This window comes from Callospermophilus lateralis, chromosome X, assembly GCF_048772815.1.
Source record: "Callospermophilus lateralis isolate mCalLat2 chromosome X, mCalLat2.hap1, whole genome shotgun sequence".
NCBI classification, from domain to species: domain Eukaryota; kingdom Metazoa; phylum Chordata; class Mammalia; order Rodentia; family Sciuridae; genus Callospermophilus; species Callospermophilus lateralis.
Genome location: NC_135325.1, coordinates 95,411,007 through 95,427,973, shown reverse-complemented (window position 1 = coordinate 95,427,973; position 16,967 = coordinate 95,411,007). Strand labels below are relative to the sequence as shown.

Sequence of the window (16,967 nt, the reverse complement as noted above, 5' to 3'; positions counted from 1 at the left end):
TCAGAATTTTGAGAGCAGACTCCATTGTCTCTGAATTTCCAGTGTTATATTGAGAGGTGGTTCTGTGATGGTGATGACAAGATTTGGGCTATGGCAGTGGAAGCAAGCAGATGAAATAGCCTGGGGAAAAACATCACTGGATGTGAGGAGGTCCAGGAACTAATTGATGAGGGGGTTGCATTGATTATGCATGAGAATACTAAAGTCACTAGGAATAAAGATAGCAGTAATTGTGGAGAACAAGCTAGAAACACTGGTAGCCTAACCATAGATGACTGTGGGTTAGGTGATTTTTAGGGAGGAATAAATTAGAAATTGCTTTGAGGACAATAAGCAACAAGAAGGCATTTCACCTCTCAGGCTAATGGTGTGAATTATGTGGAGGAGCAACAGCCTCCACTGGGGAGCATCTCAGAGAAAGCAGCATATTCAGAGGCATGTGAGGTTTTGTTTAGAACAAGAAGGTGAAAGGAACATTTAGGAAGGAAACTGAGGACATTGCAAAGTCCTAATTTGATACAAACTGAGTTCCAGAAGACATAAAAAATTGGTAGGGTAAGGAGAGAGTCATTGGTTTACTTAGAAGACTAAGAGTGGTATAACAATTAGGGTTTAAGTTACGAGAGATCAGAGGTCTGATATGACTGAAGGAAATACAGAATGTGTCTTAGTCAACTCTGGCTGCTATAAAAAAAAATCGTAGATATTATTTTTCACAGTTTTGGAGGCTGGGGAATCCAAGATTAAAGTGCTGTCAAATTCTGTTCTTGAGGAGGACCCTATTCTTGGCTTGCAGATAGGTTATTTCTTGCTGTATCCTTATGTAGTGTGGTGGGGAGAGAAAGAGAACAAGCTTTCTGGCATTGCTTCTTATAAGGGTACTAACCTTATAATAAGGCATCTAAATTTCTTAATTACCTTGCAAAAGCCTGACTTCCAAATACTATCACATTGGTGGTGAGGGCTTCAGTATATGAATTGGGGTTTGGAAGAGGCATAAACATAATCCATATAAGTATGTAAATCACACTATGGAATTACTAGGTGATTGGGTATATATATTTTAAATTATAATATATATCTATTTATATATAAACATTTTTATAGATTTTAATGCAAATATGCAAATATTTAAGTCAATTATAATTCATTTTCTGAAAAGTTTGAAATGATTTGCCCTCAATCTTACCAATACTTTGAGAGTCCATGTCTCTAATACCCTCATCATTAATCACTAGATATTAACAAGTCAATCACTTAAAATTTTGTCAACCTGATAGTAAAAAGAAAAGATTTCATTGTTTCTCCTTACACTTTTTATTACTAGTGATTCTGATCATTTAAAAATGTTTTATTAGAGTGTCCATCTACAAGTAAAAAAAAATTAAAATAAATAAAAAATGTTTTATTAGAAAATTTTATTGGATTTTTAAAAATTTTTGAATTGCTTGTTTGCCTATTTTTTCCTTTGGATTTTCTTTCCTTATTGATTTAAAAGAACCCTTTTTTCTTTATGTATATTAAATTTTTTACTTTGCTAAAATATTTTCTCCCAGTTTTATTTTTTAGTTTTTTTTTAAAAATAAAAGTTATTTTTTGTTAATGCTGTCATTTGCTGTCAATTTTAGATTTTCATATAATGAGAGGTATAAATTTTTTCACTTTATAGCCTCTGGATGTTATGATTTCCTTAGAAATCTTTTCCTATTAATTAGAAGGGAGACCGGTAGAATAGAAGAAGGGAAATGGGAGGGGAGTGGAGAGGAAAGGGAAAGGAAGGTACTAGAGAATTAAAATTGACCAAATTATGTCATGTTTATGTAGGAATATGTTATAATGAATTCCACTATTATGTATAATTATAATGTCCCAATAAAATTAATTAATTAAAAAAGAAAGCTTTTACTATCTTAGTACTGTCACAATGACTCTTCTGTATTTTATTTTTCTGTTTTATTTTATACATTTAGATTTTCAACCATGTAGACTTTAAATAGTATACACTTTATACTTTATGTACTATAGAGATCCTAAGTATTTCCCAAATGAATTAAAAACTTTTCAAACTCCATTTATTAAATAATCATTTTAATTTTTAATTCTCCCCTTTATTGTGGGTTAGCTTCCACATATCAGAGAAAACATTGACCTGTGGTTTTTTGGGATTGGCTTATTTCACTTAGCATGATAGTCTCTAGATCTATCCATTTATTGGCATATGTCATAAAGTCCTTCTTCTTAATGGCTGAGTAATACTCTATTGTATATATATACCACATTTTCTTTATCCATTCATCTGTTGAAGGGCACCTGAGTTGGCTCCATAGCTTAGCTATTGTGTATTATGCTGCTATAAACATTGATGTGGCTGTGTCACTATAGTATACTGATTTTAAGTCCTTTGGATATATATCAAGGATATATTCCATGCTTTTATGATTATGTCAGAAAGTATTCTGCTGTCATGTGTAACTAAAAAGATCCAATAAATAAAAAAGAATATATGAATTAAAGTGTACATACTGAAAAAAATAATAACTTTCTTCCCCTCTGTCTTGAAGCTCCAGTATTATCACATATTAACTATTCAGATACACAAAGTATATTCCTGAACTGTTTTTATGGCTACTACTTTATATAACTTTATTTTCTGATAGAACAAGTCTTTTCATTGTTCTTTTTCAAAAATTTCTAAGCTGTGCTCTAATAGTTGAATTTTAGAATTAACTTTCCATATTTCTAAAAAATTTCTTTAGGTTTTTGACAAAAATTGTATTTGATTTATTCATTAATTTTGGAAGAATTATTTTATTTCAGATATTGCATCATTCTATCAGGGAACTCAGTATGCTTTTCCATTTTAAAAGATGTTCTCTTAGGTGCTTCAGTAAACTTTTATGATTTTTTTCATATAGGTTTCATATATTTTCTAAGTATTTTTATAGTTTTATTATTGTGAAGAGATTTTATTGTATTTTCTAATTAGTTTTTATACTGAAATCAATTTATTTGGTGTATTCATCTTTTATCTTGACTCTTATGATTTTAATGATTTTAATTTTATTCTTTTAATTTTTTAGTTAGACTATCCTTCCATCAGCAAGTGCATTGTCTCTTCCTTGACAATATTTAATACTCACTTCTTTAACTTCTTTTAATTATTTTTACTAAGACTAATGTGATTATAGTAGTTTTTTTTCCACTTAGTCCTGGTAGCTTCAACCACAGATGGTTGCTAAACCTGCATCTCTTATACTTTATTTTTAGATGACAATTTTAAATATTGGCTGGATGTTTCCTGGAACCTTAGACTCAAGATGTTCAAAATTAAATGTAAACTAATTACTACACCTGCCTGAACATGTGCTTAGCCCTCATTTCTTTATTTCTGTTCTTCAGGTTCAAATGACTCAATTATTCCAGTAATTCAGGTTCAAAACCTCAACTCATCCTTGATTTCCTCTCTATATCTCTCCTCCCTCATACTACTTTTATTCAGAAAATTCCTGTTGGTTTAATCTTTGTCCCATTGTTACAACATATGTTTCCTCCATTCTGTTCTTACTGTTACTGCTTTCAGTTTAATTTGAAAAGCTTCTATCTAGGGCTTTCTTTGTGTTAGGTACAGTATATGGAGAAATAAATGTAAATAGTCAAAATTCCTGTTCTTGAGGAGTTCACAAGTAGTGGGTCATGGTTCTTAAATGTAACTACCCCAGAATGTAATAGATGCTACAAGAACTATATGTATAGTCAAATATGGTAGTTCAAAGAAGTAATTCTGTTTCTGTTGAGTCAGAAAGACTTGACATTTAAGTTGAAACCTAAGTTTTTTTCAGCTGAAAAAGGAGGTGGTGGAAAAGTTTTTCTGTTAAAAGTAGCACTTTGATTGTCTATCTTATCCATTCAACAAGCATTGAATGCCTTCTATATGTCAACCATTGTGCTGGGTATGGGGCTTTAAGAAGATACTGAGACATAAACAAATAATCACACTAAGAAATTATGTAGAATAAATGTTATTCTTTATTAGAATGGTCAGTTCAATCAATAAAGATGTTCTTTTGGACAATTATAGTATCTGGGTATGGAATTGGTAGATATACAATATTAAAATCAGTCTTAGCCTGTTTTGACAAGTTTCTTAAAATTTGTTCATGATTTAGTTTGTAGCAGATTTTTTTTTTCTTTCCTCAAGGCACCTCTTTTATTGTTTGATTGGCGAAGGAGAATTGGTTTAGCTATCAAATGACATGATGCACATCATGTATTTGGTTTTCTTAGGGGTTAACAGGGATTGAACTCAGGGGCACTCAACCAATGAGTGACATCCCCAGCCCTATTTTGTATTTTATTTAGAGACAGGGTCTCACTGAGTTGCTTAGTGCCTCGCTTTTATTGAGGCTGGCTTTGAACTCATGATCCTCCTTCCTTAACCTCCCGAGCTGCTAAGATTACAGGCGTGTGCCATCACACCCAGCTACCAGGGGTGATTTCTGGGAGATGATATTTGAACTGAGTGTTAAAGAATATATAGGAATTGGGGAGACTCTGAAGATGTCAGATTAGAGAAAGAGTGTATTCCCTGGCTGTTCCTCAGCTGGAAGATTTAAACAGAGCAAGACTGCACTTCAGTGAGGTGGGTGACTAAGGGAATTCAATGATATTCAACATTGGACAGTAAAATAATCATAGAAACACACAGAAAGTCAGAAATTTGACACAAAATAATAAATAACACATGAGAAACATATCATCTTAACTGACAGCAACAGCTCCAGTGCTACCAGTCCATTGCAGAGGGGAAGGAGAACATAGGCAGAGAAACAAGAAAGCCTGGCAAATAAAATTGACTTGGTGGAACTTGTGGAAGACAGGGAGGCCAATCTTACCAACCTCGAGACAGTGGGGGAAGTTGTTGAAGGAAAAGCAATCAAAATCAGTGGAAGCACAGCAGAGTCTGGCAGGAACCATTTTTTAAGCAACTATGCAACAGTGAGCAGAGACAGGAGATTAGAAACATACTTTATATATAAACAGAGTTATGAAAAATTGTGGTATATATGTGTAATAAGAATTGTAATGCAAAAAAACAAAGTACATGTATAAAGGCATGAATTGGCATGAACATACTCTATATTCAAAGATATGAAAAATTGTGCTCTATATGTGTAATAAGAATTGTAATGCATTCTGCTGTCATGTATATTTAAAAAATCAATAAAAAAGAAACTCATAAAAGATGTTGCCAGCCTGAGTCAGCAGTCACTTTTTGTGGGGTTCAGAGTGTGCATGTACTAGTGTGATTCAAACAGGCACAGAGAGAATTGTGCCTAGGGTAATGCAGGCTGGGGACACTAAGGAGAGAAAGCTACCTTTATTTGCCAGTAACTGGCCAGACAGGAGCATCTACTCTCTAGATCTGGGGCAATTCTCATCCATCATGGTGAACATGTGAGACCTGTGGAGGTTCAGCCTCCTCACCCTAAGAGTGGAATTTTCTGGAGGCCCCTGAGACCCATACATCCAGAAGAAACCTACATCTGTCCAGCAACAGGGTGTTGGTTCACATCTCAAATATACACTGACAGAATTCTAAAGGTCAGCCAAGATTAAACCCCACCTGTCGGAACTTCCAATTTAGAATCTGCACAGCCCCACTATAGAAGTACACCATTTGTCAGCTCTCCCCAGTTTATCCCATCTTATACTGTGAGACTGGAAGTTGAGAGCTGTTATAAACAGCTTTGGCTCCTAGCCACAAGGACTGGTAGCATGGTGAGAATGGTGAAAAAGTGGAATTTAACAATCCCTAGCCCTTGACCTAAGGGTTACAGTGTCCCCACTCCTCCCAAAAAATATAAACACAAAGAAAGGCACTACAACATAAGCAATGAACATCCAACTTTGCCAAGTTTTGACCACCTCAGTGTAAACAAGTCCTTTATTAAGAATTTGTTTTTACTTTTCCCCTTTTCTTATCTTTAATTTTAATTTTATTTTTACATTTTTTTTTCAATCAGCATGAGTGTGTCTGTTTTCTTGCTGCACTGATAGATTCGGAGATCTAATAAAAATTATATTATATTACTATTACTATTACTCCCCAGTGATTTCCCCTCTCTCCCTGCCTTCCATCACTTGATCCATTTCCTCTATTGATCTCTCTTTAATTTTCATGAGATGTGCCTCTTTCTTTTCCTTTTCCTCTCTAGCTTCTGCATATGAGAGAAAACATAAGATCCTTAACTTTCTGAGTTTGACTTATTTGCTTAACACAAGGGGTTCTAGTTCCATTCATTTTCCTGCAAATGACATAGTTTTGTTTTTCTTTATGGTTGAATAAAACTCCATTGTGTTTCCATTTTCTTTATCTATTCATCAGTTGATGGACAAACTCCATTGTGTTTCCATTTTCTTTATCTATTCATCAGTTGATGGACACCAAAACTGGTTCCATAGTTAGCCAAAGCAATCTTAAGGAAGAAGAGTGATGCTGGGCCAAGTTCCCAAGGAGTCAGTTTGTGAAGGAATGGATAATCAGTAGAAAGGAGGAATGAAAAAGACAAATCAGGGCTGGGGATGTGGCTCAAGCGGTAGCGTGCTCGCCTGGCCTGGGTTTGATCCTCAGCACCACCACATACAAACAAAGATGTTGTGTCTGCCAAAAACTAAAAAATAAAATATTAAAATTCTCTCTCTCTCTCTCTCTCTCTCTCTCTCAAAAAAAAAAAAAAAAAAAAAGACAAATCAAAAAACAGATGGGGTCTGTGACTGGATCTTCTATCATTCCAATTCTCAATCCAACTTGAACATGCCTGGACTTACAAAATGCCAAGAGGTGACTGGAAGTTTGGATATCAGGGTATAAATTAGATCCGAGTTGGGAGTGGGGGAGGGAAGACCAGAATTCCCTTGACTTGTGTTCCTATGCAATATTAAGCATAAAGATTACCTTGTATTCTGTTTGCCTTCTAAAAGCCATTATTATGATGTTAGAAGAAGAAGAAGAAATTCAGGTACAGAAAATGTGTTTTTTAATAGCCTATGCGATGGTGCTTGGTGAGTCTTGGTTCTAAAGGCACCAAATGAGGAAGTCAAAGTTCTCAAACTGCTGCATACTTTGACAAGGAAAATCTATTTTTGTCTTCCGATCTACATGTATGACCTAAGTCAGGTAAATACGTCTGGTTTACTTCTTTTACTTTTTTTATGCAGATAGTCTGTTATGCACTGTGGTTTCAGATGTGCAATAACTTGTACAATGGTTTATTCCCAAGTATGCTTTAAGCAGAACAAATGTGTTTTTTTCTATATAGTTCCTTGCCTTAATAAATATGTAATATAAATTTAAGCAAACTTCTATTTTGTATATTTGTAAACTACAAAGTAAGAAAAATGAACATATTGTGGAGTTTGTATTTTGCATACTCAAGGTGAGAATTAAGTTTTAAATAAACCTATAATATTTTATCTGAAAAAAAAGAAGAATGATGCTGGAGGTATCACAATACTTCATCTCAAATTATAATACAGAGTTATAGTGACAAAAACAGTGTGGTTTTGGCATCAAAATAGACATAAAGACCAATGGAACAGAATAAACACAGAAACAAACCCACATACTTATAGTCATCTGATACATGATAAAGATGCCAAAAATATATGTTGGAGAAAAGATAGCAATTTTAGCAAATGATGGGAGAATTGGTTATCAATATGTGTAAAATGAAACTAAATCCTTATATCTCAATCTGCACAAAAGTCAAATTGATATGAATCAAGGACTTAGGGCTTAGACCAGAAACTATGCAACTGCTAGAAGAAAACATAGGGTCAACATTTCAACATATTTGTGCAGGCACTGAGTTCCTTAACAAGATCCTAAAACTCACAAAATATAACCAAAAATCTATAAGTAGGATGACATCAAATTAAAAAGTTTCTGTACAGCAAAGAAAAAATTTAATAGTATGAAGACAGAGTCTACAGAATTGGAGAAAATCTTCATTGCTTATGTTTTTTAAGATTACTTTTTAGTTGTAGGTGAACACAATATCTTTATTTCATTTTTATGTGGTGCTGAGGTTTGAACCCAGTACTTCCCATGTGCTAGGGGAGCACTCCTCAACTGAGCCATAACCCCAGCCCTTCATTGCTTATGTTTTAGTGCTTTTCTTTATATTTATATTTTTTGGGGATGGGGACACTATAACCCTCAGGTCAAGGCCTGAGGGTTGTTAAATCCCACTTTTTCACGTTTCTCACCATGCTACGAGTCCTTGTGGCTAGGAGCCGAAGCTGTTTATAGTATCTCTCAACTTCCATTCTCACAGTATAGGATGGAAAAAACTGGGGAGTGCTATTCCTCTGACAGGGGATTAATATACAGAATATATAAAGAACTCAAAAAGCTTAACACCAAAACAAGCAAACATATGACCAAATCAATAAATAGGCAAACAAACTAAGCAGACACTTTTCAAAAGAAGAAACACAAATGTTCAACAAATGTATATCTATATATCTATATTTTTGGGGGGCACTGGAGGTTGAACTCAGGGGCACTTGGACACTGAGCCACATCTCCAGCCCTATTTGTATTTTATTTAGAGACGGGGTCTCACTGAGTTGCTTAGTGCCTCACTGTTGCTGAGGCTGGCTTTGAACTCATGATCCTCCTCCTTCAGCTCCCCCACACCCGCCACCCTGGGATTATAGGCATGCGCCACTGCACCCAGTGGCCAACAAATATATGAAAAAAATGTTCAACTTCCCTAGCAATCGGTGAAATGCAAATCAAATCTACATTGACAATTCATCTCATTCCAGCCAGAATGGCAATATTAAGAATAAAAATAATAGGGGCTGGGATTGTGGCTCAGAGAGAGAGTTCTTACCTCGCATGCATGAGGCACTGGGTTCGATCCTCAGCCCCATGTAAAAATAAAATAAAGATATTGTGTCCACCTATAACTAAAAAAATAAATATTTTAAAAAAGAATACAAATAATAATAAATTCTGGCAAGTATATGGGGAAAAAGGTACACTTACACATTGTTAGCGGGACTGCAAATTAGTACAACCACTCTGGAAAGCAGTATGGAGATTCCTCAAAAGACTAGGAATAGAAAAACCATATGAATCAGATATCCCACTGCTATGTATTCATCCAAAAGAACTAAAAGCATCATAGTATAGTGATGCAGCTGCATTAATGTGCATCAATGTGCATAGCAGTGCAATTCACAATAGCCAAGTTACGGAACTAATAGTGCCTTTTAGTAGATGAATGGATTAAAAAATATAGTATATATATATAAACAATGGAGTTTTACTTGGTCATAAGGAAGAAAGAAATGATGGCACTTCCTGGTAAATGGATGGAAATTGGGACCATCATGCTAGTGAAATAAACCTGATGCAGAAAATCAAAGGTCAAATGTTTTTCTCAAATGTGGAAGCTAGAGTAAAATAAGGGAAAACAGTGGGGGTTCATATATCATAAGAATGGAGGAAGGACCAGTGGAGTAGAAGGAGACTGAAGAGAGAGAAGAGGCATGGGAAAGAGTAGGAAAAGTGGAAAGAATTTGACAAAATTGTGCTGTGTGCATGTATAAATACATGACCATGCATTTCTCCTTTATGTATATCTATAAAGCACCAATTAAAAATAAATAAATAGAAGAACGACCAGTAGAGTAGAGGTAAGGGAATAGGAGGAGGGAGAGGAGAGGGAAAGAGGAGGCCCTGGGTACTGAATTGGAGCAAATTAAATTCCATGCATGTAGATTATGTCAAAATGAACACAACTATTATGTATGACTATAATGTACTAATAAAAGCATAAAAAGATTATTTAGGAATTAGGCAAAAGAAAGAGGTGGGCAAGATTGAGGCATTCTTAGAGGGAGTAGTACCCATAAAAGCAGAGATAAGAGGTGACATGGTGCAAGTGGAGACTATATGCTGTTTTAATGAAATTCAAGACTGAGAATAGTTAAGGAATTATATTAGAAAAGTAAGGGGAGGATGGATTATGCATGGCCTTCTGTTCCATGTTATAAAGTTTGAACTTTATCTTGTAAGTGATGGCTCTAAGGAGAATTTGTCAGTCAGTTTTCCATCACTATGACAAATACACGAGATACAAAAAATACATGAGATAATCAATAAGAGAAAAAGTTCATTTTGGCTCATAGTTTTGGAGGTTCTAGTCTGTGGGTTAGGCAGATTCATTGCTTTTAGGCCTTTGGTCTGTGGGCAACACATCATGGAGGGAGTGTCTGGTAGAGCAAATTTGCTTGCCTTGTGACCAGGGAACAATAAAGGAGAGAAAGAAGAGACTAGGGTCCTGCTATCCCCTTCAAGAGCATATCCTCAATGACTGGAAGACCTCCTATGAGGCACCACCTCATAAATATTTTACTACCTCACAATAGTGCCTCCCTGGGGACCAAGACTCCAAACCCATAGGCTTTTGGGGGACATTTAAGATCCAAAGTCTAACAGAGGGGAATTACCTAGGTGTGCATTTTACAATCATTATGTTAGCTATTTTAAGAATAGATTTGAATGGACAATGAAATAATATTATCCCGGAGAAAAAGGAATTCTGCCTGCTCATTGCCCTGGACTCATGACTGCAGCAATTTGTCCTTTGATCTTTAGCCTGCCAGTCTTCCCTGCAGATTTTCAACTTAGCCCCCACAATCAGATGAGGAAACTGAAGAACAGGGACAAGCAGTTTGCTAGGGCCACAGAACTAACAATTGTTGAAACTAGGTTATAAATAGATGAAGAGAATTTCAAAATAGAGGCCAATGTCAAAAGCATTGAAGGCTGCCAAGAGTCTGAAAAGATGAACATTGAAAACAGACATTGAATTTAGTAACTGGGAGGGAACCTTATCCTTATTATGGTGTGACTTCAATGACTTTAAGAGTAAAGAATATAGAAGCTATTTTTTTCAAGGAATGTATCAACCAAGGAGATAGAGACAGATAGGAAGATAGTTATAATGTCTTCATTCTGCTTGAACCCTTCCAGTGACTTCTTCCTTCTCTTTGAATAAAATGAAATCCTTTCATTGACCTTCAAGGTTCCATCTAATCTGACCTTTGTCTATCATTTTGATTTCAATCACCTGCCACTGTCACCCAGCTAATGATCCTCCAGGCTTGCTGGCCTCTGTATTGTTCCAGCACACTCCACTGTTCCTTTAGCCCTGACTGTTCTACCTTCAGTTACTTGCATCTCTCTCCCTCTCTCTCTCTCTCTCTCTCTCTCTCTCTCTCTCTCTCTCTGTGGTGCTGGGGATTGAACCCAAGGCCTTGTGCATGCAAGGCAAGCACTCTACTAACTAAGTCCCCAACTCCTGCCTCTCTTTATGTAGATTTGCAGTATGTTTTCTTTTCAGAAGCCTTCACTGATCCATTTATCTAAAAGAGCACTCTACTACAAAGATTAAATATACAGAGACAGAAAATAAAACAGTGGTTATTGATCAGGGGAAGTGAAGAAGAAATGGGGGAGAGGTATGTCAGAGGATCAAAGGAGATATGTAGGATGAACAAGTCTAGAGAGCTAGGGTACAACATGGGGATTATAGGTAATTAAATAATACAGTATACAGGATTTGTGCTAAAGGAGAGTTTAGCTGCTCTTATTACAATAAACAAACAAAAAAATGGGCAACTCTGTGGGATGAAGAATATGTTAATTTGCTGCAAACCTTTTTATTATCTATATGTGTCCTGACATCATGTTGAATACCTTAATTATACACAATCAAATTTATTTAAAATATTTTTTAAATAATGTAAAAAAGATTGGGCTGGGGATGTGGCTCGGGTGGTGGCGCGCCCGCCTGGCATGCGTGCGGCCCGGGTTCGATCCTCAGCACCACATACAAACAGGGATGTTGTGTCCGCCAAGTGCTAAAAAATAAATATTAAAAAAAAGGAAAAAAAATTCTCTCTCTCTCCCTCTCTCTCTCACTCTTTCTTTAAAAAAAAAAAAAGATTGGCATGAAGTTTTAGTATCTTTGGGAAGTAGTTTAGTATGGGCTAATGTGGGAGAGACTTGGAAGAAAATGGCAAGCTGAAAACAAAATAGGTTATGGCCACATTGTGAAGGACATTGATTGTCAAGCTAATCAAGAAGCTTGAGCTTTATTTGGTAGGAACCAAAGAATTTGAAATAAATGTGTCATGACCAGATTTGTGTTTTATTTATTTGTTTGAAGTGCTGGGGATGGAACCCAGGGCCTTGTGCATGGTAGGCAAGTATTCTACCACTGAGCCGTACCTGCAGCCCCATATTTCTGTTTTAGGATGATGACTCTGCTACAAGCAAGATAAACATCATGTTTACATGATGTTAACAATGGGGAGAATTTCCTAGGGATTTTAGAAATGAAGAATAAGTAAGATAGCACATTAGACCTTCTGGGTCTATCTGTAGTTTTTGAATCATAGCAGTGGTCAACTTAAGTATAATTATGTGTTTTATACATCTGCCCTCACTATACCCTAAACTTCATGAGAACCAGAAACATGGTTGTTTGGTTTATCATTGCAACCTCACCCTTTTACATGGTTCATAGCATATAAAAAATGTTCAGTGTTTGTTGAATTAATGCATCCTTGATCTGGAAATGTGTTTCACAAGTGTTATTCTGTGGGTGGGCATTGGGAGAATATATTTCCAGATGTCTATGAGATTTCTCTGTGGCAGAAACACATAATTTATGTGTGGGATTTTCTCACTAAAAAAATGGAAGTTCCTTTGAGAAAACTATCCACCTTACCATTTTCTTTTCTATTTCTACAAAGGATGCCTTAGGTAGCCCTGGGCATCAGCCATGCATACTTAATGTTTTTCTGCTCTCTCTATTGGATTATTGTAATTCCATCTGATGCCAGCTGGGTATAATTTTAGGTCAGGGGATTTCTTGAGGAGGGACAGTGTCTGGGATTTCCTGGTATTTTGGCTTATATGATAAAGCATCTGCTTAGTGTCTCCGTGTATATTGGATGTCAAACTTAAATATATCTATAGTCACTGTTTCCTTTATTTGTCAAAAACCAAGTTTTGTGATTTGCCTAGTTACTTTAGCCAATGGTGTCTGACCTTACTATCACAGAAACTTGAGGACTTTGAAGTATTTGTCTCTACCTAGATGACAGTGTGTCCTGTTTTCATACTGTGTAATTAACTTCAACCAAAGCCAGGTTCCTTAAGAAATGGGTACAAAAATAACGTAATATATTTTGGAGAAAATGTGATAAAATGGCTCTTTCCATTTTTGGTTTTGTTTTAATAAACTTAGAAGCATGTTGGGGGAGGGTTAACAAAGATGAAGACAGAAGTAAACAGAGCTTTTAGTTGCTGACATTCTGTGGCTACATTCAGAGACTAGGTAAAGGCCTTCCTACTTCCTTGTTGGAAAGCATTTGTTAAAATTTAATGAACCTCCATCTGTGTGGATTTAAGCTGCAGGGACATAGACACCCCCACAATACCCTGCATCTTGTCATCTCTTCTGCTGAAAAATTTGGCCTTCATTATTACAGGGTACTTTGGGAGATCTCCCTTCCCTAGAATTTGGTAGCAGCCTAATCTCACCATATCAATGGTGGGAGCAGCTACAGTCTTGATTTTCTGGTATTGACTCATGTCTACTTACTAACCAACCTCCACAATTTATCAAATTTACAGATGAGCAGAAGCTCTGGTTCTGCCTAAAGTGGTAATGCTTCATACCAACTTTCCCAAAGTAACCTGTGTAATATATGTCAAAGTTGATCCTGTGGTGATACTTGCCATAGCTTGCCAATGTGGCCATGGCTGTAGCTCATGTGGCCCTGAAGGTTATGGGTCTTCCTCAGTCTGGATGGCAGATTGGCAGCCTATATAAAAGAGAAAACCTTCTTTATTCTTGAAAAATAGGGTTATTAGGGCGGAAAACTGGGGGAACTCCACTAACTCTTTGATATCCTTTATTAAGGGTTAGGGTTAGGGCTTGGGGGTTTCCACTCCAAGATAATTGATACTTTGTCCAACATCTTGAAGATGTCTCAGCCAAAGAGAACTTGTCATATTCACATCTGTGCTTTCTAAAATAAACATCTCTGGGTAAGCTCAGAAATGATACTGTGATAATTGAGGTGCAGGAAGTTCTTCAAGACAAGTGAAACTCTGGTCAGGAGATTGTAAGGAATCCTTTTGATTGGCCTTTGGGAAATGGTCAGAGTATGTGACATGGGGCAGAGGGCATTATCAGATATTCTATCTCTCCAAGATTAATCTTGAAGGGCTCTTTCTGTTTACCAATCACTTAAATCCAGTTGAGTTTGGGCCTTGGAGACAGAATTTTAGTTAGACCTGGATTCCTTAGAGATAATATAATGTTAGAAATAAGAGTTACTACATTGAGGCCATAGTATTTTGGAAAACTAAGAACACTATATTTTTCTTCTTTACAAAGGGCACCAGAATATTAGGATAACTTATACTTTTGGCAAAAAAAAGCCTTTCTGCATATCTTGCACCAAAATAAAAATTCAAAAATATTAAATACTTAAATAAAAACATTCAAATACAGAATAACATGTAGGTACATATTCATATAAAGAGCTCATATAAAGAGCATGTAGAAGACCCTTCCAAGCATGAATACAAAAACAGAAAACAGAAAAGAAAAAAAAGATTCAACTTCATAAAAAATTTAATAATGTGAAAAGCAAAGACTATCTATCATAAATAAAATGAAAAGACAAATGAACAACTTGGGTTAGTATTCTTCTTATATTAAGAGCTCTTATAAATCAATAAGAAGACCATGAAAAAGACCTGTAATATAATGGACCATGAAAAAGACCTGTAATATAATATGAACAGAAAATTCATAAAAGTACACATGAAACAGTTAAAAAAAGTCAACTTTATGAGTACTTAATGAAATGGAATTAAAAGATTGAGATAACAAGATTTTGACAATAAAAAGGTTGGTCACATTTAATGCTTACTGTTGAAGGACTGTGGGAAAGGACATTTCATATACTGTTTCTGAGAATTTAAATTGATACTATATTTTGTAAGGCAATTTGGTGTTATGTAATAGGACTTTGAAATGTATGTGATGTAAAATATTTTTGAAATATTATTAAGAACCATTTTAATGGGTTCTTACTTTTATTAATCTGACAATGTCCCATTAATAGGTCCCCAGGTGTTTTAGTCAGCTTTTTCATTGCTGTGACCAAAAGACCTGACAAGAACAATTAGAGGTGGAAGAGTTTACTTTGGCCCACAGTTTCAGAGGTTTCAGTCAATAGATAGATGACTCCATAGCTCTGGGCCTGAGGTGAGGCAGAATGTTATGTCCAAAGAAAGCAGCTCAGGACATGACAACAGAAAGCTGAAAGAGAGAGCTCTGCTTACCAGGGACAAAAAGGCATGCCCTCAGTGACCTGTCTTCTCCAGCCACATACTACTTGCCTACAATTAGGACCCAATTAATCTGTATCAGTGCATTAAACCATTAATTCAGTTGCACATCTTACAGCCTAATCATTTTGCTTCTGAATGTTCTTTGCATTGTTTCACACATAAGCTTTTGGGAGATACTACATATCCAAAGCACAACACCAGGGAATAGAAAGATGAATGTCAACTTGAGAAGGAGGGAGCATTTCATCTGTCTATACAGCAGAGGAAGTAAAATATGTCCCTTTTTGGTTCCTAGAGGAAGCTGTCTACAAAGTAAAAGTAAGTGATCCCATGTTAGTTTGGGGTATTCTTAGAACACTAGAGTGAGTTTCTTTAATCCCAAGGTATAGGGTGGGAAATACTAAGCTTAGAGAAGTACCATGTCCAACATTATGCCACTCAGATAAAAGGATAAAAACTGCATGATAGTATAGTGAGTTGGAGAAGGGCAAAAAGTATCCCCTAGTTTCCCATGGCACTAAGATTGGCACAATGGGATCTTGGAGAATGTTCTGGTCAGATATGGGACATGGACCCACTTAGTTTCCAAGTGACAGTGGGATGAGCAGAAACCAAGCAGAGGCTTGTGGCTGACCAATCTCTAGAGATAAGTCACAGGGACAGTAGTCATGCCTGTGTAGGCACTCTAATACCAATAAGCAGTAGTGGGAGTGTCACATGATAGAACCAAGAAGGTAGAAATCACCAGTCTCAAAGACCAGAGTAGGTGAAGATACCAGCCCCATCCCATGGGCTTCTTTCAGAAGATGCCCAGAGAGAACATGGAATGAAAGACCAGCAAAGACCTAGAGGACAGTCAGTGGTCAGAATGCCATGAGGACATCTAGGGAAGGATTAGGGAGAGAAAGCTTGAGAGTCTGAGAATTTATCTGAAGGAAATTATTTTAAATAGAAAATATTATTGTTTAAACTTGAAGAGTTAAAGATATCTTTAAAGGGCAAATTTAAGTCTGCATGCTTCCTGTATCATATAGAAAGGTAGGAGTTTGTAAGAAACTTCAGATAAATAGAAATAAAAAAGCTATACATATTTGCAAAGTATTAATTTTATAATATAAACTTCATGTTAGTATTCTTTAATTCAGCTATTACATATTTAGCAATTTATTCTAAAGAAATAATCACACAAGAGTCTAAAGATATATACTCATATAACAAAATGTTCATCATAGCATTTTTTACTTATATTTATTTATTTTTAATTTTTTAAATTTAATTGATTCTATTTTTTAAAATACATGACAGCAGAATGCATTACAATTCTTATTACATACAGAGCACAATTTTTCATGTCTTTGTATATAAAGTATGTTCACGCCAATTCATGTCTTTATGCATGTACTTTGTTTTTTTTGCATTACAATTCTTATTCCACATATATACCACAATTTTTCATATCTCTCTATATAAAGTAGGTTAACACCCAATTCCTGTCTTCATACATATACTT

At 35.7% G+C, this 16,967-nt stretch overlaps 1 pseudogene; it reads right to left on the bottom strand.

Annotated features, from left to right (window-relative positions):
* Positions 1 to 13,468: 13,468 nt before the first annotated feature.
* The window catches only part of LOC143638647 (large ribosomal subunit protein uL15 pseudogene), a 175,007-nt pseudogene continuing 171,508 nt past the window's right edge, over positions 13,469 to 16,967 (bottom strand).